This window comes from Jaculus jaculus, chromosome 7 (assembly GCF_020740685.1).
Source record: "Jaculus jaculus isolate mJacJac1 chromosome 7, mJacJac1.mat.Y.cur, whole genome shotgun sequence".
Taxonomy (NCBI): Eukaryota; Metazoa; Chordata; class Mammalia; order Rodentia; family Dipodidae; genus Jaculus; species Jaculus jaculus.
The window spans coordinates 55,340,605-55,367,150 of record NC_059108.1 but is presented as its reverse complement, the minus strand read 5'-3'; the positions used below and the strand labels follow the sequence as shown (position 1 = coordinate 55,367,150).

The 26,546-nt window shown below is 38.0% G+C and overlaps 1 protein-coding gene and 1 pseudogene across 1 annotated transcript in view; one reads left to right on the top strand and one right to left on the bottom strand.

The window, feature by feature from the left end:
* Fut9 (fucosyltransferase 9) overlaps positions 1-26,546 on the top strand; it is a 267,934-nt gene that overhangs the window by 202,220 nt on the left and 39,168 nt on the right. The window lies entirely within an intron of this gene.
* Positions 1-26,546, bottom strand: part of LOC123462303 — a 93,431-nt pseudogene that overhangs the window by 66,018 nt on the left and 867 nt on the right.

The window sequence follows — 26,546 nt, the reverse complement described above, 5'->3', positions numbered from 1 at the left end:
TGCTGGCTACATAGAAAAAGTTTGGTAGAATTCATTCTTTATCTATTTTATGGAAAAGTGTAAGAAGCAATGGTGTTAGCTCTTCCTTGAAGGTTTAGTAAAATTCAGCAGTGAATCCATCTTGGCCTGGCCTTATTTTAGTTGGGAGATTTTTGATTTTTGTTCAGATCTCCGTTCTTGTTATAAGTCTATTTAAGTGATTAATCTAATCTTGATATAATTTAGGTAGGTCATATAAATCAAGGAAATCATCCATTTTTTTATACTTTGTGGAGTACGTGCTTTTATAGTATGTCCGTATGATGGCATCTGTTATGATATTACCTTTTTCATCTCTAATTTTATTAATTTGTGTCTCTTCTGTCTTTCTTTTGTTCAGATTTGCTAAGGGTTTATCAATCTTGCTTATCCTTTCAAGGAACCAACTCTTTCTTTCATTGATTCTTTGGATTGTTTTATTAGTTTCTATTTCATTAATTTCTGCCCTAATCTTTATTATTTCTTCCCATCTGCTGATTTTCAGTCTGCCTTGTTCTTCTTTTTCCAAGGTTTTAAGGTAAAGCATTAGGTCATTTACTTGGACCTTTCTAACTTTTTTTTTTAAATTTTATAAGTGGCCTTTATTTTGCATCTATTGAAACAATGCAGTCTTGCATATTTAAAAAAAAAAAAGTTTTTCATTGAGAACTTTAACTTATGAATATATTGCACTTTGGTCATGTTCCCATCACATTATCTTCTTTTGTCCTCACTCCCATAAATTCTTAATATAGGCACTTAAAGCTATAAGTTTACTTCCTGCACTGCCTTCATTATGTCCCAGAGATTTTAGTATGCTGTGTTCTCTTTATCATTTGACTCTATAATTTTTTTGATTTCCCTCTTGATTTCTTCATCAACCCATTCATCATTTAGTAATGTGTTGTTTAATTTCCATTATTTTGTGTATACTCTATGGCCTTTCTTGCTATTGATTTGTAGTTTGATTCCATTGTGGTCAGATAGAATGTAAGGAATTATTTCAGTTTTCCTCTTTTTGTTAGGATTTGCTTTCTGTCCTAATATATGGTCTATTTTAGAGAATGTTCCATGTGCTGCTGAAAAGAATGTATATTCTGCAGCATTTGGATGAAGTGTCATGTACATATCTGTTAGGCCCATTCCTTCTATGACCTCATTTATTTCAGATACCTCTTTGTTTATTTTTTTCTGGGGTGACCTGTCAATTAATGAGAGTGGGGTGTTGAAGTCACCCACTACCACTGTGTTTGGTGTTACCTGTGACCTTAGTTCTAATAGTGTTTGTTTGATGAAGTTGGGGGGCCCATGTGAGGTGCATGTATGTTTAGATTGTAATGTCCTCCTGTTGGAGTGTGCCCTTAATCAATATAAAGTGACCTTCCTTATATTTCTTAACTAATGTTAGACTGAAGTCTACCTTGTCAGATATAGGATAGTAACCCCTGCTGTTTTCTAGTCCCATTTGCTTGAAAAACTGTTTTCTAACCTTTCACTCTAAGATAGTGTCCATCCTTTGTAGAAAGGTGGGCTTCTTGGAGGCAACAAAATGAAGGATCCTGCTTTTTAACCCAGTCAGCAAACCTATGTCTTTTCGTTGGGGCATTGAGGCCATTGATATTAAGAAATGTTATTGAAAGGTGTGTGTTCATTTTTGCCATTTTTGTTTGTATTTCTTCCAGTTTTACCTTTGCTCTCTTTTCTTAACCAGTATTTGAGTATTGCTTGTTTTTTCTAGGTTCCTTATATGTGTGCTTTTCTTTTTCTTCAGCATAGAGGATTCTTTCAAGTATTTTCTGTAGAGCTGATTTTGTCTTCAAATAATCTTTTAGCCTTTTTATTGTTTTCAAGGAATCTCCTTATTTATCCAGCTGTTTGAATGGATAGCTTTGCAGAATAAAGTGACCTTGGTTGACAGTTGTTATCTTTCAGAACTTGGAATATATCACTCTACGTCCTTCTGGCTTTTAAAGTTTGTGTTGAGTAATCTGCTGTAATTCTGATAGGCATGCCTTTGTAGGTAACTTGATTTTTCTCTTTTACTGCTTTCAATATTTTTTCTTTGGTTAGTATGTTTAGTAATTTGACTATAATATGGCGAGGAGAGATTCTTTCCAGGTTTTGTCTGGCTGGTGTTCTAAAGGTTTCCTGTATCTGCATTGGCACCTCTTTCACAATTTGGGGGAAGTGTTTTCTATGATTTTGTTGAAGATGCCAACTATGTGTTTGGAGTAGAATTTTTCTCCATCTACTATGCCCTGAATTCTAATGTTTGATCTTTTCATAGTGTCCCAAATATCTTGAAATTCCCACTCATACTTTACTATAAGTTTGGCTTTCTCTTTGTTGGACTGTATTAGATCTGCCACCTGGTCTTCTAGCTTAGATATTCTGTCCTCTCCTTCACGCATTCTACTGGTGAGATTTTCTACACAGTTTTTTATTTCATTAACTGTGTTTTTATTGCTAGTAATTCTAAGTGGTTTTTCTTTATTATTTCTATTTACTTATTTATGTCTAGTATTGACCTCTTTATTTCATTAAATTGGCATCCTGTGTCTTCTTTGCTTTCTTTGGTTTCTTCTTTGACTTCTTTGAACATATTTGTAATCATACTTTTGAAATCTTTCTCAGGCATTTCCTCTAACTTGTTCTCATTGGAGGTCATTTCTGATGCATTAATATTTTTTGGTGGATTTATGTTGTCTTGATTTTTGGTATTTCTTGTATTATAATGTATATATTTTTGCATCTTGGATTAGTTAATGATTGGCTATTCCAGTTAGTTGGGTACTATGAGATGTATCAATCAATCTGATGTTATATATCTTCAGGGTAGGAGCTTAAGGCTCTAGGTGTGGCTCTGAAGACTCTCAGAGTATCTGCAAAAGTGTCTGTAGGTGCTGGGTGAGCGTGCTATGAGAGTATTCAAGTATGCTAAGAGGAACGAAATGCAGGCAGATTCTAAAATTTAACTATATAGTGTACACATTCAGTGCACAACAGCACAGAATATTTATCCAAGAGTAGGTATTATGACAACCAGTTCCTCTGTCTGTCCCTTAGCCTGTGTGGTGCCTCACCCACTCCCTTAATCCTAACAACAAGGCGGTTAAGATTTCTGGTCTGTAGAGGGTTCCAAGTCAGCTTATGACCAGGTGAGACCCTTCCCTAATGTATATCAGAAGAGTAAAAAAAGCCACTATAATTCAAGAAACAATAAATAACAAGCCCAAACTGCAGCTTATTTAAGAATGGCAAATTTGACCATATATCCGATTTAATATACAATTTATCCTGGTATGGAAGTTGCAATTAGCACTTCTGGTTCAGGCATATATACCAGTTTTATTAGGCGGGTACTGACCTGGTGTAATCCTAGTTACCTTTTGGGATGATTTTGGTCTCAGCTGCGCTCTTGATTGGGTCCCTATTTGGTGTTCTGTCAGTGCAAGTAGGTGTAGCCAGGTGCCTGGACTGCTGGTCTGTTCCCAAGGGCTGGGCACAGGCATTAGGGAAAGGGAGGGAGCTGATGCTGCTCAGTTTGCCCACTGTTCCACGTGTTCTTCTACCTTGTGATCTGCTTCTCCGTTTTTCACTGTTGTTCTCCCTTCACATTTCTTGTGTTTGCTGAGAGCTCCAGTGTCAGCTGAAAATCCCCTCGCCTGGCTTTTCCTGCAGATCAAGCTGAGACTGCCACCATCTCATGCGTGATCCTGCCCCACTGGAGCAGCATCTTCCAGCCCATGCGAGCTCTTGATCCTCTGGATCGCTTCTACTTCTCTGCTACTGTTTCAATTTCCTATATTCCTCACGTTTTAGTAAAAGGGTGTATTTTGCGGGTCTTTTTTCTTTTTTTGGCATTTTCCCCCCTAGGCTGCTTTGGCATGGTACCTATACTACCACCTTAACTGGAAATCTGCAAGTGACCTTTACATGTGAATTTAAAACTGTCTCTATATTTTTGTTTTACTTTTGAGAAATTCTAATTAACTACTAAACTTTTAACTTTCATTTGTGATTTTGTGTGATTGAAAATATTTCTGCAGGAGAAATGATGATTTAACCTATGAATGATCTAAAAACTATTTTTAAACACCTGCAATCCAAAATCAAATCCAAGCACAAGGGAGAAATCACACAATTTTCTTGCCTCTGAAAAATGTAGGAGTAGATAGAAAAAGGATGAAATTGTTTATACTTTTCATTGTATAGACTCATGGAAATGACAGATTTAATAGCTCAAAACTTTAAGCTAGTTATACTCCAAGGTAATGCAGCATTGGACTAAAAGACATGGTGACATAGATTGTACATACTCTGTTGTTCAAAAATTATCTCACTAACATAATATGATCACTTAAAATACTTGTTTTCTTTCTGTGTAATGGTGCCTTTGACTTTTAATTTAAAAACATAGATGTGACTACTGTGAGATTCCTAGTAGAAACCAGATAATTCCATTGTTAAAACTTCTGCTTTTTAATTTAAGGTAATGGCTTTATATATTTGATTTTTGTTTTATGTCCATCATGAAATAAGAGCCATTAACCCACGGATGGAATTGGCTGAAAGAAATAAAAATTGCATATATTATTGACTTTTTAAAATATAAGGTCTGTGCCAGTAAGTAGTACCTAGTAAATGCATGTCATGGAATACATTGACTGAGAAAGCTTGCTCCTGCTTAAATGCTTTCATTGCTGAGCTCCAGTGAAAATGTAAATTGGTTACTTTATGGTTGAGAGAGGAATTAGAGTAAAGAAAAATCTGAGGCTACTTTTGGAGCTAGAAGCTACCGCATGTGACCTTTAATCCCCAATAAGCAGCCATGAATCCTCAAATTTCAAAAATAGAAATTAAAAATGAAAAAATATATATATTGAAAGTTTTAAAATCAACCAGAAGGAAATATGTGTAGGTGTCATTGACAACAATAACTTTCAAAAATATGTAGAGAGAAAAGTAACTTCATAACATTATAGGTTTGGTTATGGGAAAATATGGAAAATGCAATACTGTTAACATATATTCAACATTTGCAAGGCTCTAGACACCAAAGCAATTGCTAGTTCATTCAGCATTGTTGAATTGAAGAGAGGAAGGAAGCTCTGAATAAGGAAAGCAAATCCGGGAGAGCTGAAATATAGAGGTCACAAATTTAATCCCAGGGTTATGTTAATTTGAAACTGAAACATTACTTCCTGAGAGGAACAGGAAGGAAGTTCCACAGACTCAAGAGGTCAAGAAGTCTAGGAAAGGATTGTGAGACCTCACCTTAAGGCAATATCAAGGTAACAACTGCTTGGAGGGGAGAGACTCTGAATGAACTGCTTATAAGTATTGTAGTGTGCTTTCCAGCTGAGATGCCTGCAGGGTGTGCAGTGTGCTCCAGAGACATAGCTTCTCTGAGTTGTCACCTTTGCTGGGGTGGGCTTCCTGGTGATGCAGTTGATTCACAGCTGCTATGGAGAGGTCATCACCTAGGATGGGATGAGACTTCCCATGGTGTGGCTGCCTTGTAGTCATCTATTGCTTGTGTAAGCAACCTCACCCTCTCTGTAAGTAATCCCAATAAACTCATTGGTTCACCAAAACTGGTTCTGGTGCAATTATCCTTTGGTCTGTCATTTGTGCCCTATCTAGGAAGAAGAAGTGTTCACATCAACCCAAGAGAAAAGTTTTCCTGCATCAAATGTATATGCATGTGCTATTCTAGACATGTTAGATAGTACCTTGAGCAAAAGGAAAAAGGTCCCCTGTCTCCTCATAGAGTTTACTTTCCAGTAGAAGCTGGATGCAATGAATAATAACCTACCATATATGTAACTCATGATACCAAAAGTACTAGGTGACTTAAAAGAGTAAAGAAAACATATAGAGAATACCATCCATATAACAATATGTGGAGTTCACTTAAACATTGGAGGGAGGGGAGGACTTCATGAGGTTGGGTTGGAGAGAAGCCTCACAGGCAGAAAGAATAGCTGAGGCAAAGCATGAGAGTGGCAAGTGCTATTGTGCTCAAGCCATACATGGGAGCCACTATGCCATAAAGAACAAGTAGGGGCCATGGAAGGAGCGAGTGAGAGAATGTTCTTAGAAATCATTTTAAAAAAGCTAGTGGATACATATATACACGTAACAAAGCCAACAGGAATTTGTCATAAATTGGATATTAGCAAGAGGCAAAGGTAAGAGTTCCCCATGCACTCTGAAAGGATGAAATTGCCATCAAATAAGATAGGGGATGACATAGGTGGAGCAGATTTGGTTTGTGAGGTTTTTGTATTTTCTGTAGTCTCAGAGGAAAATTGATTTTTCATTTGACACTTTCTTATTCCTCTCAGAAGAAAATTGAAATGTCTATGGGGCAGCTGAATAGGCTAATAGAGTAGGCAGTGTGATCAATGAGCCTAGAGTTAAGAAATGGTCTCCTCTGGAAATAGCCATTTGGTTATTTGTCACATATTTATTTTTTAAAACTGCTATTATGAGGGATGGAGAGATAGTTTAGCAGTTAAGGCACTTGCCTGTGGAACCTAAAGACCCAGGTTTAACTCCCCAGAACCCCCATAAGCCAGATATACATGGTGATACATGAGCACAGGTGGTGCATGCATACAAGGGGGCACATGTATCTGGATTTCTTTGAAGTACTTAAGGTCTGGCATGCCAATTCTCTCTCTCTCTACATAAATAAGTAATGTAAAAATGGCATTATGAAAGGCAGGAACTAAGCCCAGAGTGTGTAAGAAGGACAAGAGTGATCCACAAAGGAAAAAAGGAAAAAAGAAGGAGAAAAATGTTAGGAAATGTGGTATAGAGAGTTTATGCAGATTTAGGAAAAAACACATTTAGCAACAGGGAGAGAAGAGTTTTTTGAAGTAGCAAAGGGAAATATATGATTTTAATATATTTAATAGAAAAAGCAAAAAAGTGAAGAAATGTAAAAATGTGAGTAACTAGGTCAGAGAGTTTTGCTTGAAATGAGAGAGTGAGTTGCAGGACAGTAGAGTAGAAAGAGGCTTACCTGATTACTTTTTAAGATGGGAGACTTCCTTATAGTATGATGATAACATAGAAAATAAATAAAAGATTAAATGATTATAGAAATGCTATCAATATTTTTTGTTAGGTGAAAGATGATGGAAATTCCTGATCAAATCAAAGGATTGGCTTATGGGAACATGAAGCAAAGCAGGGTATACTAGTGTGTTGACTTTTGCTTTCCATATATTGTTAGTCCACTGTTGTGTAGATAGTTACTTCCTGATTCTTATGAGGAGGGAAAGTGATAAGATTCAGGAATTAAACTTACAAGGTTGAGAAAGCTTCTGAAACAAGATTAACAAGATTAACAAGAAGCTATATGAGGTTCACAAGCAATAAACCACTGCTCAGGAGCAAGACTCCCAGACCAGTCTAACTGTCTGCAAGATGTACCCTGAGTTCCTGGCTTTTGTGAGCCCAGAAGTAGACTTTTCAGTGATGCAACTGCCTCTGAGTCACTCATGCTCCTATACATAACTCGTGATGGTGAATCATGGTTGTCAGTTTGATAGCATTTAGAACCACTATGAAAACAAATCTCTGTGCATGTCCTTAGTAAGTTTTTTAAGTTAGGATAATTGAGGTGGGAAGAGCCACTCTATTTATGGATAGCACCATTCTATGGGTTGAGTGTCCTGAACTGTGTAAAAAGAAAGCTAGCCAAGCATAAACATTAAGCCCTCCCTCTGATTCATGACTGTGGGTTCAGTGTAACCAGCTGTTTCATGTTCCTGCCCCCATATTTTCCCCACCATAGTGGACTTTGTCCCTTTGAACTGTCAGCTGAAAAAAAAAAAAAATCCTTCCTTAAGTTGTTATTGTCAAGTATTTATCCAGGCCACAAAAAAATCTGTTTCCTAACCCCAGTGAGCTCATTGGTTCACCAAGATAGACTTTGGTAAGCTATTTCGGGCCTATCTGGGATGAGTGATATTTCTTCATGTCTTCACAAGAAAAGTCACACAACACTATTAGCATCTGAACAGGGACCAACAGCCCCAAAGATGAGTAGAAAGGGAACAACTACATTGTGCCTGTATAGAAGATGAGGTCTGCAATGGGTGGAGCAATACTCATGAACCTTTCTTCCCATCTGGTATGTGCTGTTGTGCCTCCTTTGCTGCAGTGGCAGGTGCCAGCTCCTTGCCATGGATGATAAACCATGTAACCAAGGCAAATCCATCTGAAACTGGAGCATCCTTGACATGCATTCTAAGGTGACTATCTTTCTGTATATGGTATGGGGTGTCATACCTGCCTGATAAATGGTATCTGCAATGAGAGTATGAAGTGATTTCTTCAAAACAGCTAATGAATTTGGGAGTATATTACAAGTCCTAAATATAGCATGTATGTATTGGGACTGTAAGCAGGCTGGTGGGTCAATTGCTTTGCCTCTGTCAAATAAACTGAGGCTCACATATTTTTCCAGCAAGAATTTGCTCACATAAGGGAGGAATTAAAATACTTAAAAGACATGCATATTGCATCCCCTGTATTAGCCTCTGATTTTTCTAGAGAAATGGGGTTGTGAAGTGGATATAAGATGGTCTTGGCTTTCCATTTCTTAGTTTAAGGTTTGAGGCAGTGAAAGATAGTGAACATTAGATCCATGCTGAAGTCCACTTCTTGAGAGTCAAGCTCTTGGAACCCATGGGAACAAAGAATCAGATAACGAGAAAAAAGAGAACACATTAGAGGTGACAGAAGATATCATCTAAGTCTACCTTTTAATTCATAGGAAGGGAATGTTCATAATTAAGACTATAAAGAGAGGATCTGAATAACAGCTAAATTCAGGAAACTATGAAATCAGGGAATACTTATTAGCATCTGCACTGCTTGAATTTGGAAAGATGTTTAAACAAGCATTATAAGAGCCTGTCACGGCCTGTCTCATTGTGGGTGCTGTGATCATTATGAGTGCCATGTAAGTGAAAAAAGAGAAACTGAATAGCATAGCTACCTACCCCTCCCTGGGATAAAAGCTTTATAACCTGAAACAATCCAAGGGAAATCAATCCTTAATGGACTGGCTCATAGAAGCCTCACTCCGCCACCAAGCCTGTTAGGGTTCACCAATAGCACTCCACAATGAGGAAACAGGATGGATCATGAAAATGACTGTATTATGGAGGGCTAGTGGGGAAAATGTCTTCCTTCATGCTTCTGTACCCAAAGGTTCTTTCTTGACAATACAATTGACATAAGTAATGAATTTTTTCATGCTGTATTAGAGTTACATGACATTTATTTTAGTATGCTGTTAGCCAACTAAAATCAACTGGCATTTGCTCAGAGTGAACAGTAGAGGGAGACACCTTTAGAAAAATGTTTATGTAATGCTAACCCATGAGTGTAATTTGCAAAAGTATCTAGCAAAACACTAAAGACAGCAGCTAAGGATTTTAAATGAAGGCACCCTGTGTGAATGGAAAAAGTCACTCACAGGAACTATAGGGTTGGTGAGTGAAAAATTTAAGTGTTAGGGCTGGGCTACCTTCTTATGACTTGTTGGCAAGGAAGGGCCCTGCTGTTTCAAACACTATAAGGGTCTCTCCAATGCTGTTGATTGCATACCAGAACTAGATAGTAAGACTCTATTGCTAAAGATAACATATGCTTTTGTTGAACAACATGGAGAATTCAAACTGAGACCCACTTCCACTGCTACCAGCACTATAAAAGCACTGTGTAGTCTGCTGGGGAAAAATTCAACCTGGTTCTGGATCCGGTGTGCTACACTGCCAACACACCAGGCCAGATGTGTCTCTTAGAATAGTAGTGGCAAAACTTATGGGTGCAAACAACTACTTTTTGGTTGCATTTAAGGCTTGCCACACAGAAGAAAACTCCTATCTGGCTCTGTAAGCCAAGGCAAAGATCTGTATCTAGGGAGATCTTAGATCCCAGTGGGGAAGCAGCTGCTATTATCTTATTAAATGTGCTTGTCAAATTGCTTTCTAAATATTGGTTGACATATATTACTAATGTCTTGGTCAATCATGGACGGAGACTTATTTTTTTTAAATTTTTTATAAATTTAATTTTTTTTTTCTTTTCACAATTTTTATTAACATTTTCCATGATTATAAAAAATATCCCATGGTAATATCCTCCCAATCCCACCTCACACTTTCCCCTATGAAATTCCATTCTCCATCATATTACCTCCCCATCTCAATCATTGTACTTACATATATACAATATCAACCTATTAAGTACCCTACTCCCTTCCTTTCTCTTCCCTTTATATCTCCTTTTTAACTTACTGGCCTATGCTACTAAGTACGTTCCTTCTCACAGAGAAGCCCAATCATCTGTAGCTAAGATCCACATATGAGGGAGAACATGTGATCCACAATGAGGGGCCTAGGTTACCTCACATAGTATAATCCTTTCCAGATCCATCCATTTTTCTGAAAATGCAATAACTTCATTTTTCTTTAACGCTGAGTAGAACTCCCCTGTATAAATGTGCCACATCTTCATTACCCATTCATCAGTTGAGGGATATCTAGGCTTGTTCCATTTCCCAGATATAATAAATTGAGCAGCAATACACATGGTTGAGCACTTACTTCTGAGGAAATGAGATGAGTCCTTAAGATATATGCCTAGGAGTGCTATAGCTGGGTCATATGGTAGATAAATCTTTAGCTGTTTTAGGAAGCTCCACACTGATTTCCACAATGGTTGGACCAGATTGCATTCCCAGCAGCAGTGTAGAAGGGTTCCTTTTGTTCCACATCCCTGCCAACATATATGATCATTTGTTTTCATGATGGTGGCCAATCTGACAAGAGTGAGACGGAATCTCAATGTAGTTTTAATCTGCATTAGCTCTTCCTTGAAGGTCTGATAAAATTCAGCAGTAAATCCATCTAGACCTGGGCTTTCTTTAGATGGGAGATTTTTGATAACTGTTTGGACCTCCATGCTTGTTATAGGTCTATTTAAATGATTAATCTCATCTTGATTTAATTTAAATAAGTCATATAAATCAAGGAAATCATCCACGTTTTTCAGATTATCATACTTTGTGGAGTATATGCTTTTATAATATGTCCCTATGATATTTTGAATTTCTCTAAAATCTGTTGTGATGTTACCTTTTTCATCTCTGATTTTATTAATTTGTATCTCTACTCTCTTTCTTTTGGTCATATTTGCAAAGGGTTTATCAATCTTGTTTATCCTTTGAAAGAACCAACTTTTTGTTTCATTAATTCTTTGGATTGGTTTTTGTTTGTTTGTTTGTTTGTTTGTTTCTATTTCATTAATTTCTGCCCTAATCATTATTATTTCTTCCCATCTACTGATTTTTGGTTTGCCTTATTCTTCTTTTTCCAAGGCTTTAAGCTGCAGCCTTAGGTCGCTTACTTGCGACCTTTCTAATTTCTTAATATAGGCACTTAAGGCTATAAATTTACCTCTTAGAACTGCCTTCGTTGTGTCCCAGAGATTTTGATATGTTGTGTTCTCATTATTATTTGACTCTATAAGTTTTTTGATTTCCTTCTTGATTTCTTCATTGACCAATTCATCATTTAGTAGTGTATTGTTTAGTTTCCATGATTTTGTGTATGCTTTATAGCCTTTCTTGCTACTGATTTGTAGTTTAATTCCATTGTGGTCAGATAGAATGCAAGGAAGAATTTCAATTTTCCTGAATTTGTTAAGATTTGCTTTGTGTCCTAATATATGGTCTATTTTAGAGAATGTTCCATGAGCTTCTGAAAAGAATGTGTATTCTGCAGCATTGGGATGAAATGTGCTGTATATATCTGTTAGGTCCATTCCTTTATGACCTCATTTAGTCCATATGCCTCTCTGTTTATTTTTTCCCAGGATGACCTGTCAATTGATGAGAGTGGGGTGTTAAAGTCACCCACAACCACTGTGTTTGGTGTTATCTGTGACCTTAGTTCTAATAGTGTTTGTTTGATGAATTTGGGAGCCCCCATGTTAGGTGCATATATACTTAGGATTGTAATGTCCTCCTGTTGGAGTGTGCCCTTAATCCATATATAGTGACCTTCCTTGTCTTCCTTGACTAACATTGGACTAAAGTCTACCTTGTCAGATAGTAGGATAGCAATCCCTGCTTGTTTTCTTGGTCCATTTGCTTGAAACACCGTTTTCCAACCTTTCACCCTAAGATAATGTCTATCCTTTGTAGAAAGGTGAGTTTCTTTGAGACAACAAATTGTAGAATTTGAGACAACAAATTGTAAGATCCTGCTTTTTAACCCAGTCTGCCAATCTATGTCTTTTCGTTGGGGCATGGAGGCCGTTGATATTAATAGATATTATTGAAAGGTGTGTATGTCTGTTTCCCTTTTTGTGTGTGTGTGTGTGGCTCCGGTTCTACCTTTGGTCTCTTGTGTTAACTAGTACTTGAGTATTGCTTGTTTTTTCTAGGTTCCTTATATGTGTGCTTTTCCTTTTCTTCAGCATGGAGGATTCTGTCAACTATTTTCTGTAGAGCTGGTTTTGTCTTCAAATACTCCTTTCACCTGCTTTTTTCATGGACTGTCCTTATTTCTCCATCTATTTGAATGGATAGCTTTGCAGGATAAAGTAACCTTGGTTGACAGTTGTTATCTTTCAGAACTTGGAATATATTACCCCAAGCCCTTCTGGCTTTTAAAGTTTGTGTTGAATAATCTTCTGTAATCCTGATGTACTTGCCTTTGTAGGTAACTTGATTTTTTTCTCTAACTGCTTTCAATATTTTTTCTTTGGTTTATGTGTTTGGAAGTTTGATTATAATATGGCAAGGAGAAGTCCTTTCCAGGTTTTGTCTAAAGGCTTCCTGTGTCTGCATTGGCACCTCTTTCCCAATTTTGGGGAAATTTTCTTCTATGATTTTGTTGAAGACGCATACTATGCCTTTGGAGTGGAATTCTTCTCCTTCTACTATGCCCTGAATTCTTATATTGGATCTTTTCATAGTGTCCCGAATATCTTGAAATTCCCACTAATACTTTTCTATAAGTTTGTCTTTCTCTTTGTTGGACTGTATTAGATCTACCACCTGCTCTTCTAGCTTAGATATTCTGTCCTCTCATCCATTCTACTGGTCAGATTTTCTACAGAGGGTTTTTTTTTGTTGTTGTTTGTTTTTTTTGTTTTTCATGAACTGTGTTGTTTATTGCTAGTAATTCTAGCTGGTTTTTCTTTATTATTTCTATTTCCTTATTTATATTTTGTATTGCCTTCTTTATTTCATTAAATTGGTGTCCTGCATCTTCTTTGATTTCCCCTTTGATTCCTTGATTTCCTCTTTGATTTCTTTTTTGATTCCTTTTATTTGTTCTTTGACCTCTTTGAACATATTTACAATCATTCTTTTGAACTCTTTCTCAGGCATTTCCTCTAACTCATTCTCATTGGAGGTCATTTCTGATGCATTAATACTTTTAGGTGGATTTATATTGCCTTGCTTTTTAGTGTCTCTTGTGTTATATTGTTTATATTTTTGCATCTTGGATTAAATTAATGCTTGGACTTTCTATCTAGCTGTGTATTCTTAGCTGTATCAATTGATTTGATGTTATATATTTGCAGGGTAGGAGCTTAAGCTGTTAGGTGTGGCTCTTAAGACTTTCAGAGTATCTACAAATGTGTTCCTAGGGGTTGAATTTCCCTGCTATGGGAGTATTCAAGTAGGCTAAGTAGAATAAAATACAGGTAGATTCTTAAATTTAACTAAACACTGTACAGCCACTAGTATTTATGCAAGAGTAGTTATTATAACAACCAGATCCTCTGTCAAAAAAGAGGCTAATATTTCTGGTCTGTTGAGGGATCCAAGTCAGCTAGTGACCAAGTGAGACCCTTCCCTGGTGCAATCCCAGATACCTTGGATGATTTGGGTCTCAGTCAAGTTGCTACCTGGTTCGTTGGGCTGCTGTTCTGATTTCTGGATCTGGGCACTGGCTTTTCCTGTGGGGCAAACCAAACCTGGCAACTGTGGCCCTGCAGATCAGCACCCCCACTTCTGGAACCACTACTGCTGCTGCGGAAGCTGTGGCTGCTGGATCTATCACCACTGCTGCTAAAGCTGCCACTGCTCGGTCTGTCATCGCTGCTGCTGAAGCTACTGCTCCTGGGTCCACCGCTGCTCTTGCCTCTGCTGCTGCTGCTGTAGCTGCCACTGCTGGAGCCACCACTGCTGCCTCTGAAGCTGCCACTGCTGGAGCCGCCGCTGCTGCCACTGAAGCTGCTACTGCTATATCTGCCACTGCTGTCTCTGAAGCTGCTGCTGCTGGGTCTGCCACTTCTGTCGCTGAGGCTGCTGCTACTGGATCCGCTTCTGCTGGGGCTACTGTTACCAGTGCTGGAGCCACTGATGTTGCTGCCGGACTCTGCTCCTGCTTGGGTCCTGCTGTCAACTCAAGTTGGCATGGCCAGGTCCCGCGACCACTGCTCTTTTTGCTGGAGCCGGGCACAGGCAGTGGGGGAGGGGAGGGAGCCACAGCTGCTCTCGTTCTCTCACTGTTCCACGTGTTCTTCTACCTTGAGATCTGCTCCTCCGTTGTTCACTGCCACTCTCCCTGCACGTTTCTTGAGTTGCAGATAGCTCCAGTGTGAGTTGAAACTCCCCTCACCTGGCTTTTCCTGCAGCTCAAGCCAAGCCTGGCAGCTTTCTGGTGCACCGCCGCTGCTGCCACCGCTGCCGCCATGGTCAGTGGACCTGCCGGGGCCACTTTTGCCAGCCTGTGTGGGCTCTGGATGCTCTGGATCTCTTCTATTTCTCCGCTGCCACTTCAATTTCCTATACACCTTGCTTTTTTAGTAAAAGTATGGATTTTTCTGAGTTTTTTTTTTTTTTTTGGTCTTTTTTCCCCCTAGGCTGCTTTGGCATGGTACCTACGCTGCCATGTTAACTGGAAGTCCCTCAAGACTTATTTTTTTAAATGTAGTTGGCAGTGGTGACTTCAGAGACTTATAACAGGTCGAACTCCAGGAAATAAATGACTGTTCCCATGGTATGTTGTCTCAATACACAGGCATAGGTAAAGCAAAATGGTGGGATATCTATATCACTCTCACCAAAGTTCAAGGAACATCACAGAAGTACACAAAGTGTAAGAACCAGAAGAAAGGCTGTAGCAAGGTATAGAAAATTGAAGCACTCCTTTCTGAAGGGTCAAGAGAGGTTCACGGGACTCAGGAAGTTATATAAACTTTTAAGTGTCTAGAAGTATACAAAACTCACAAGGCTCGGGAAGCATCTAAAATATATCAATTTGCAAGACTCCTCCCCATAGCTAAATAATAATGATTATTATATGCCCATGGGTGTATATAAACATTAATAATTGCTTTAGAATGATACTCTTATAGGCAAAGTTGCCTGGAAATTGTGCATAGAGCCATAGGTTTGCAACTTTCATGGGTAGTTACCCATACTAGGATACGTCTGTCAGTGATGTAACTACCAATGAGCCACTCATGATGCTGTAAGCATTCCCAATAAACTCACCAAGCTGCACCAAGGAGGCCTGGGTGGAATTGTTTTTGTCCCTTATCAGTGTCCTACCTGGGGTAGGTTGTTCACATTTTCCCACCAACGTCTCACATCATATAACAATGAGAGAATGAGTAATACTGAAACACGAAAGGGTAATCTGGATGTGATCTCATAGTATCCGTTGTGGAGACTCACAAAATAGTGAATATTACTTTTCTTATGTATTTATGAAAACTTGAAACAAATATATTGATTTCAAGTTTAACATTAAATTAACTTGTGTTGATGGTTTCAGTTGTAACTTGATTCCCATTTAAATATAATAAAATAACATCATTATAGCAGAGTGTTACTTGAGGACTTGAAGAACTAGTACGAATAAGGCACACACCACAGTTATAAGCACATGTTCAGCAGTCAGTAAGTGTCAACTGTAATTATAAGTTAAATGGAACTAAATCACAGTTCTTAGTCATAATTGCCTTTTTGGTGGATGTGTGGAGGGTAATTTTAGTGTTGATTCAGTTTTATTTCTCTATTTTGGGGGCTTCCATTTCTATTCAAAATTAGAATTAGGCTTTTATCTCTCAGTGAGTCGGCTTCACTGAAGATGTTTAAAATCATTTTAAATTTAGATAGTCTGTTTTTCACTTTAGAATTTTTAATTGAAGAATTTGTTTACAGTGTAAAGGCACCAGACTTCCCCTTCACATTCGCATGTCTTTTTAAATGCTGTATCACATAATATTTCTACTTCACTCTTAAATTATTTTTAACTCACTTGGGGAAATTTAAATAAACTTTAAAAGTATTTTTATTTATTTGAAATATGTGTGTGAGAGAGGGAGAGAAAGGGAGAGAGACTAGGCACACCCAGGCCTCTATCCATCGCAGACGAACTCCAGGTATATTTGCCATCATGTGCATCTCTTATAGTGGGCACTGGGGAATTGAACCAGGTTCCTTAGGCTTTATGTGCAAGTGCCTTAACCCCTAAGCTATCTTTAGAGCCCTCAAATCAACTTTAGACTGTACTGACGAAGTATAATTAATTTCATATGGTACAGGTGAGTGAAAGATTATTTTTCTATCAACCAAATCATTTTTTAATTTCTCATCAGCCTGTAAAAAAGCTATTTACTCTCACATGTAATTATAGTGCAAGTCATCCTGACTTACTGAAATAACAGAAGCCCTAAGAACAAATAGGACTCATTTGTAGCTCAAATTAAGTTAGATAATAAAACATGCTTGCATTTTGATATGATTTGAAATGCCTAATGGAATTGCAAATATATTATTTCGTAGAATAAAATGTACATTCACAGCATAAGAAACTCAAACTCACTTTGCATTTTAAGTTTCTGTTATTCATAAGTAAAAGTCATGAAATCATGCAGGAAAATTGGATTAATACTCAAATTTCATGAGAAGATTCAAGGGAATTTGGTATAAATAGTTCACAGTGTTCACTGTAGATCACTAGGGTTAAGTCCTTTATTTGATAAATGTAGAATCTCAATTCTAACTATAGTGGAAGTTTAAAATATTATAACTAAGATGTAATAGTAAGAGCAGGTATTTGCACTAGCCATAACTGGACAAAGAAAATCCAAATTAATTCATCAGGACATGAATTACATTATAACAATATCAAAATGCCAGTTCATTTTTTTTCAAAAGATTAGCTAATAAGCAAGTTAAACTATTAAATGAATAAAATCTCTACACAAATACACACATATGCATTCATATGCACATATGTTGTTGAATAGGACTGCAATAAGACTGTTACTATCATTTGTAATCAATTTTTCCCTACCATATTTATTAGTAATTACTAAAAGTCAATAAAATTGTAATAATGGCAAAAGAGCCATTATCCTGAGAGCAGCAGGAAATCTATTTTTTCTAGCTGTAATACATTTGATAACCTGGAGAATGAAGCATTGGGGCTTCTGCTCTGAGTCAACTGAAAACACTAAAATTTCCAGTTATCTAAAATGTCATGTTTTCTGTTATTCAAAATAGTGATTTAGTACACATATCTAGTAATTATCTGTTTGGGGATGTATATGATTTGTTCTTCCTGCTGTCTTTCTTCTCCCCTTGAATTCTAACTGTTGTGGCTTCAATCCTCTTGAAAACAAAGACTGAAATGAAGATTTTACTACCAACAATAAGGTGTGGTTAGTTGGTAGACTCCAGTGCCAGTGTACCAATAAATTTAGGGTGTCACAGGATCCTTGTCTTATGAATCTAAAGAATTAAATACTTGGACCAGTGGGTAAGGTTTAGAGAGACTTTGTTACATTAAGAGAAAGAAAGAGAAGAAAAGTAAAGACAGCTCCTTCCCAGTGAAAGACAGGAGGAGGTAGAGAGCTTACATGGAAATAGTAGTTGGGGTCCCCCCATGTCGGACCAGCATGTCCAAGATGAGAGAGGCTTATCAGATCAGGAGCCTGAAAGTTCAGGAAAAATGAAGAGCCAAAAATTTATAAAAAGAAAAAAAAAAACTAAACAAACAAAAAAAATAAATAAATAAAAACAAGACTTGCCCACCTGGCAAGGATCTATTTATAATCTTATCATGGTGGGATTTACCCTCAGGCTCAGTTGAGTCAGAGAGAGAGCTGATTGTTCTGGGCTCAGCCATTGGCTCCTGAGTAGGTGTTCCGCCTTTAGACCCTCCATCCTGATGAACTACCTAATCTTCTGTTACTAAGAAATCAGAATGGTAAACAGAATAAGGGGAAAAGATCAAAAGTAAAAACTGAATCTAGGATGCTTTGTCAAGTTGGCCAACAACCAAGTGAATAACATTGAAATCCATCTCAGAGGTATCTGCCTAGCAGAGAAACAAATGCATTTACTTATGTGATCCCAGCTGCATTTATCTAAAGCGAAGGATGCAGATATTAATTGCCCATCACTTCTTAATTGTTCATGCATGCCTTCTTGGCAGGTTCCCAATACTATGCCACAGACTATGTTAGAAAAGCCTGTAGAAAGCAAACAGCTGGTACCCTGCCCAAAGAAATACATTGTGGAGTCCCATCTGCCACCCCTATGGGAATACAAATAACCCCACTGAGGAGGGACCTCAGTGAATTGGGACAAAAGAAAGGATATGAGTATAACCTGATGGGAATATGACCAACATCTGATGGAATCATACAATAAAAGTTCATAATCAATTTTTTTCATTTTTTATTTATTTATTTGAGAATGACAGACACAGGTAGAAAGACGGATAGAGGGAGAGAGAGAGAATGGGCACACCACTAAGCCATCTCTCCAGCCCCATAATCAATTTTTAAAAAGATGGTCAGAGCCACAGAGTGGGGAGAATAGCCTGAGGCACGGTCCCCCAATGCCCCACAGGGACTGACTGAGGTCTTTATGACCCCACAGTGAATTCAATAATCCCACTGAGGAGGGCTGCAGGGAATTAGAAGCAGGAATAAAGGGATAAAAAAGTATAACCTGTTATAAGTCAAATTTAAATAAATAAATTTTTAGAAATAAAAGACTAATTGGAAAAAAAGGGATTCAATGCAGGGTAGATTTGAGAAGGCAAGAATGCGGTAGGGCAATTATCACGGTTCATTATCTATACTTACGGAATCTGTCAATAAAAAGTATAAAAACTAGTAGAGTGACTTGATGTAGGGAGGAAGGAAGTAGAGAAAGGAGTAGGGGATAGGGAAAAGACAGAAGGAGGTGAGGTGACTGACCTACATACATTTTGTACTTGAATAAAAATTGTCAAAAAATAGAAGAGGATCTAGCTAGAAAGAAGGTATTCAGTTAAGGGGGCATATGAGGGGCAAAATGGATGGTGATAGGAGGGGACTATCATCATAGTATACTGTATATAGGTATGGATATTGTCAATATGTGTTTTTAATTTCCTGAAGCAGGGAATAGAATGGAAGAGGAGGTCATAGCATGGTGAGGTGGGGTATAATACTTGACTGAAACACTTAGCTTCTTTCTCTTGGAGTTTAGACTCTTAAGTGCCAGACTTAGGGCTCCCAGTCATTTTAACTTATTGTCACTCTTTCATTACCAAGGTGCTTTTTTTCTTTGATACAAGACTTTATTTGGGGGGCCAAATAATAATAAAAAAAAAAATCTCTGAAATTAAGTATTAAATGCTAAATTTAAGGAGGATATTTTTGTTTATTCTTGGGATTGTATCCTATACTATTGAGAGTCCTGTCCAACATATCTTACCTATAACTTTCAATATTTTCTCTAATATTTTCCTCAAGTAGTTTTCGCATTATTGGTTTTCATTTGGGTCTTCAATACATTTTAATTTATCTTTGTAGAGGGCGAGAGATATGACTCTAATCTCATTCTTCTGAGGGTTCTTACCCAGTTTTGCCAGCACTGTTTGCTGAATAGACTGCTTGTTTTTTTGTTTTTTGTTTTTTTTGTTTTTCCAGTGTATGCTTCTGAGGTCTTTGTCAAAACTTAGAGACATTAGCTGGTTGTATTTAAGGATCCTCTATTCTGTTCTATTTGTCTATTCATCTATTTTTGTGGCGGCACCATGCTGTTCTTGCCTCAATTGCTCTGTAGCATAATTTTAGAATTAGTATATTTCCAACAGTGTTTTTTTCTACTAAAGATTGATTCTTTTTTTTTTTTTTTTTTGATTTATTAGTTTTCTTTTCATCAAATACAGGCAGTTTGGTACCATTGTTTAGGCTCATCTACAATCTACCCCCTCCCATTAGACCCTCCTAGTTGATGTAAATGGGTCATGCATTGTGGAATTAGTCCCCAGTTATTGGTATGCTAAATGTCTCTGCAAATCATGACCCAACATGTGACTCTGACATTCTTTCTGCCCCCTCTTCCGCAAAATTTCCATGAGCCATGTTGGGTTCATTTTTGGTCTGCTTCAGTGCTGAGGTGTTGGGGGCCTCTGACGCTCTGGCTCTCTGATTTGGTAGGAGTTGACTTTCCTCTGCGTTGGTCTCCTTCCCCTTTGTGCTGGTATCCGGTTCACAGGAAAACATCACCCTTGCTTGTTTCACCAGTTGTCCTTAGTTTCAGCTGGGCTCCCTTTGAGGTATGTTGGGGCAGCTCTCTCCATAGGATCTGCATCTATCTCCAACAGAGAGTAAGTTACACCCAGAAAATTGAAATAACACTTACTTTTTTGATAGACAGTTTGATAGGTATAGGCCCTCTTGTACCCCATGATTGATGATACCTTGATATTGTAGAGTGGGCTTGTGTTTGGGTATGGTTCTGACTTGTTTCCCAGCTCCAGCTATGGGTCTAGTACCAATGAGTGGATCAGTTAGCCAAATCAAGAGTAGTTGGTTACTCACCATGTTTGTGTGCCACTATTGCACTTGTGTGGGCATCACGTCAGGTTATTTGTTGGTAATTAGATTAGACAATGAGTTGCTTGGACAGATACTGGTCATTTCCCCCAGTCACCCATGTAGTGCCTTCTGGAACTAGACATGCTGACTGCCTGGGGACTGACTCTCTCCTGGCTTCCAGCCATGCCATTCGATTTTGCGTATCAGCTGCATATGGAGTCTTCAGCAATAGGGTCTTACCGCTGGCCTTTGGTGGGTCATGAAGTACTCTGACAGAAGTCTGTCATTGTTTTGGGAAACCTTGTAGGTTTCTCTAATCAAAAGCTCATTGTGGATAATAGCCCCAAGCTGGAAGTGGGGGTTACTGGTCAATGCCCACTAATAAATTGAGGAAAAACGTAACTAATATATAAGAGTTAGAGAGGAGAGAGATAGAGGGGAGAGGGGGAGAGGGAGGGAGGGAAGATGTAGAAGATTTAGGTTAGTCTTGATCCTACCCTCTCCATTGTCTTGTGGTTCAGGTGTTTCCTGTAAAGGTCTAGTGAAGGTTCAGCCATTTGTTCTGACTTTTAGGAAGTAGAATTTTATGGTACCAATGCCATTTGGGTCCAGATTACTGTTTTCCACCCTTCGATACCCTCCCCGCCCTCCCTTCCATCCTATTGTCTAGTCCATGAGGTGCTTCCTGAGTATGTAAGGTATCTTGGGTAGATTCAGGTTAGGTGTTGTAGATGAGTGAGACTATGTGTCGATTTTTTTTCTGTGATTGGGTAAGTTCACTGAGAATGATCTCTTCCAGGTTCAACCATTTCTCCTCAAATTTCTTTGTGTCGTTTTTTCTTACTGCTGTATAGAATTCCATTGTGTAGATATACCACATCTTTGTTATCCATTCTTCTAATGATGGACATCTGGGTTGATTCCAGCTTTTAGTTATTACGAATTGAGCCACTACAAACATGGTTGAGCAAATCTCTCTGGCCTGTGGTTTGAAGGTTTTAGGGTAGATGCCCAGTAAGGGTATAACTGGGTCTGTTGGTATTTCTATAGTCAGCTTTTTTAGGAGTCTCCATATTGCTTTCCAGAGTGGTTGTACCATCCTGCATTCCCACCAACAGTGAATGAGTGTCCCTGCTTCTCCACATCCTCACCAGCATTTATTTTCATTTCACTTTTTGATGTTGGCTATCCTTATCGGGGTAAGGCGGAATCTCATAGTTGTTTTAATTTGCATTTCTCTGATGATTAGGGATGATGAACATTTTCTTAAGTGTGTGTTTGCCATTTGTGTTTCTTCCTCTGTGAATTGCCTGTACAACTCTGCACCCCATTTTGTGAGTGGGGTATTTGTATTCTTATTGTTTAGACTTTTGAGTTCTTTGTAAATTCTAGAAAGAAGGCCTCTATCAGTTGGATAACCTGCAAATATTTTCTCCCACTCTGTGGGTATTCTATTTGATTTGCTTATTATATGCTTGTCTGTAAAGAAACTCTTCAGCTTCATATGATCCCATTGGTTGAGTGACTGTTTAAGAACTTGAGCCACTGGGGTTTTGTTCATGAAGTCTTTTTCCATTCCTATATCATGGAAAGTACTTCCTAAATTTTCTTCCAGTAGTATTCGAGTTTCTGGTCTTATGTGGAGGTCTTTGATCCATTTGGATTTGAGTGTAGTGCATGGTGAAATGTGTGGATGAAGTTTTAGTTTCCTGCATGTGGTTATCCAGTTTGTCCAGCACCATTTGTTGAAGATGCTATCTTTTTTCCAGTCTATATTGTTTGGGCCTTTGTCGATTATCAAGTAGCTATAGTTGCTGGACCCCAAATCTGGGTCCTCAAGTCTATTCCATTGGTCTATACTCCTGTTTTTATGCCAGTACCATGCTGTTTTTATTACTATGGCTTTGCAGTATAGCTTTAGATCAGGTATGGTGATGCCACCAGAGGTATTTCTTGTGCTGAGGATATGTTTCGATATGCGAGGCCTTCTGCCTTTCCATATGAAATTTAAGATCATTTTTTCTATCTCTGTGAAGAACACTGTAGGGATTTTAATTGGAATTGCATTAAATCTATATATTGCCTTTGGTAGGAATGCCATCTTCACAATGTTAATTCTGCCTGTCCAGGAGCATGGGAGGTCTTTCCATCTTCTTAAGTCCTCCTCAATTTCTTTTTTCAGAGTTTTTATATTGTCATTGTATAGATCTTTTACTTCCTTGGTTAACATTATTCCAAGGTATTTTATTTTTTTTGTTGCTATTGAAAATGGGACTATGTCCTTTATTTCTTTTTCTGTGTCTTTGTCATTTGCATACAGAAATGCTACCGATTTTTTTTTTTTGCATTGATTTTGTATCCTGCTACTTTGCTATAGGAGATAATCACCTTCAGGAGTTTTGGGATGGAGTGTCTCGGGTCTCTTACATATACAATCATGTCATCAGCGAATAGAGGTAACTTAACTTCTTCCTTTCCAAATTGTACCCATTTTATTTCCTTCTCCTGTATTATTGTTTGGGCTAGGACTTCCAGAACTATATTCAAAAGCAGAGGTGAGAGAGGACATCCTGTCTTGTTCCTGATCTCAATGGGAATTCCTCCAGTCTCTCTCCATTAAGTATTAGTTGGGCCTTTGGAGCTTTGTATATTGCCTTTATTATGTTAAGATGTTGACCGGCCATGCTGATTCTCTCCAATGTTTTGATCATGAAGTGATGTTGTATCTTGTCAAAGGCCTTTCCTGCATCTATCGAAATGATCATGTGGTTTTTATGTTTAAGCTTGTTTATGTGGTGAATTACATTGACAGATTTTCGTATGTTAAACCACCCTTGTGTTCCTGTGATAAATCCCACTTGGTCAAGGTGGATAATGCTTTTGATGTTTTGTTGGGTTCAGTTTGCGAGTATTTTATTGAGGATCTTTGCAACTATGTTCATTAGGGAAATAGGCCGTAGTTTTCTTTTCTTGTGGCATCTCTGCCTGGTTTTGGGATTAGAGTGATACTATCTTCATAGAAGGAGTTGGGTAGCTTTCCCTGTTCTTCAATGGTGTGGCACACTTTTACAAAGATTGGTTTGAGTTTTCCATGAGGGTTTGATAAAATTCGGCTGGGAATCCATCTGGTCCTGGACTCTTCTTTTTGGGGAGGTTTTTTATTACTTTTTCAATCTCCGTGAGTGTGATGGGTTCATTGAGGTGATTAATCTGCTCTGAGTTTAGCTTTGGTAGATGATATGCATCCAGGAATTTATCCATCTCCTCCACATTTTCCAGTTTTGTGGAGTAGAGGTTTTTGAAATAAGTCCTGATGATTCTGCTGATTTCACTTATGTCTGTTGTGATCTCTCCTTTTTCATTTTGAATTTTGTTAATTTGGAGTCTCTCCTTTTTTTGCTTCATCAAATTGGCCAGAGGTTTGTGAATCTTGTTTATTTTTTCAAAGAACTAGCTCTTTGTTTTGTCAATTGCCTAAATTGTTACCTTGGTTTCCAATTCATTAATTTCTGCTCTGATTTTAATTATTTCTTTCCTTCTGGAGCTCTTTGGGTTGGATTTTTCTTGTTTTTCCAATGCCTTTAGGTGGATGGTTACGATATTGATTTGGGATCTTTCTGTTTTTTTTTTTTTTTTTTTTAATGAAGGCATTGAGTGCTATGAATTTTCCCCTGAGGACTGCCTTCATTGTGTCCCATAAGTTTTGGTATGTTGTGTTCTCATTGTCATTCAATTCCAGGAATTTTGCAATTTCATTTTTTATTTCATCTACTATCCATTTATTCTTCAAGAGTGTGCTATTCAGTTTCCAGTTGCCGTTGGGGTTCTTGTTGGTTTTTTTGTTGTTGATTTCTAGGAATATAGCATTATTATCTGATATCATGCAGGGAATTATGTCAATTTTCCTAAATATGTGGAGGCTCTCTTTGTGGCCCAGTATATGGTCTATTTTAGAGAATGTTCCATGGGCCGCTGAGAAGAATGGGTAGTCTGTGGATTTGGGGTGGAAAGTTCTGTAGATGTCTGTTAGGTCTAAGTACTCTATGGTTTTGTTGAGCTCTCTTACTTCCCTGTTGAGCTTCTGTTTGGATGATCTGTCTATTCCTGATAATGGTGTGTTAAAGTCCCCAGCTATGATGGTGTTGGTGGTTATTTCTGTTTTATTGTCAAGTAGGTTTTGTTTTATGAACTGTGATGCCCCTGTGTTTGGTGCATACAGATTTATGATTGTAATATCCTCTTGATGGGTTGTTCCCTTTATAAGTAGGAAGTAGCCTTCTTTGTCTTTTTTGAATGTTTTTGGTTTGAAGTCAATTTTATCTGATATTAATATAGCTACACCTGCTCTTTTCTTATTCCCATTTGCTTGGAATATTGTTTTCCACCCTTTCACCCTGAGGAGGTTTCTGTCTTTAGTGGTAAGGTGGGTTTCTTGAAGGCAGCAGATTGAGGGGGTCTAATTTTTTGATCCACCCTGTTAGCTTGTGTCTCTTGACGGGTGAAGTAAGGCCATTAATATTTAGGGTTATGACTGTGAGATTTGATTTGTTCCCTGCCATGTTGTGGTGGTAGAGGTGTGTTGGCATTTCCATGGAATTTGAAATTTTTTCTGTCTACTCTGGGTTTGGTTGCTGTGATCTGCTTTTTGCAGGCATTTGTGTCTGGTTATTTGTTTCTTCTCTGTGGAGAATTTCCTGGAATACTTTCTGTAGGTTTGGTTTTGTGTTCATATAATTGTAAAGCTGAGTTTTGTCTTGGAAAGTTTTCCTTTCACCATCTATTATAAGGCAGACTTTTGCCGGGTAGAGTAGTTTGGGTTGGAAGCTATAGTTTCTTAGAGTTTGCAGGGTTTCATTCCAGGCACTTTTAGCTTTCAGGGTTTCCATTAAGAGGTCTGAAGTAATTCTGATGTGGTTTCCTTTGAAGGTGATGTGCTGTTTTTCCCTAGCTGCTTTTAGGATTTTCTCTTTGGTGTCAATGTTTAATGTCTTAATGATAATATGTCTTGTTGAGTTTCTCCTTGGGTGTAGTCTGTTAGGAGTTCTGTTTGCTTCTTGTATCTTGATTGGCCTTTCTTTTAAGAGACTGGGGAAGTTTTCTTCAATTGTTGTGTTAAATAAGTTCTCCATGCCTTTGGTCTGAAATTCTTCTCCTTCTGATACTAGGATGTTTAAGTGGATCCCACAATTCTCTCATGTTCTGTTCACAGGAGCTTTTGAATTTACTGAAATTTTTGGACTCTCGAACTGTTTCTTCCATCCTGTCTTCCAGATCAGAGTTTCTATCTTACACTTCGCTGACTCTATTCTTGAGGGCCTCTAGCAAGTTTTGGACTCGTTCAATTAAATTTGCATTTTCTACTACTTTCCTATGTATCACTTCCATTGCTCTGTCCAGCTCCCCTTTCACCTCATTTTCTGATTTTCTTCATGATTCTTGGAAATCATCCTTGCATTTCTTTATGTTTTCATTTAGTGTGGTCAGCTGATTTTTAAGGTCCTCTTTTTTTTCACTCTCCCTCAACTCTCTTAGCTCTCTTTGAATTCCTTCCAGTGTCTTATCATATTGCTCTAGCTTAGTGATGGTAGCATCCACACAATTATCTGTCCTTTGTAGCTTTTCTGTCAGTTCTAGTAGTATGTTGG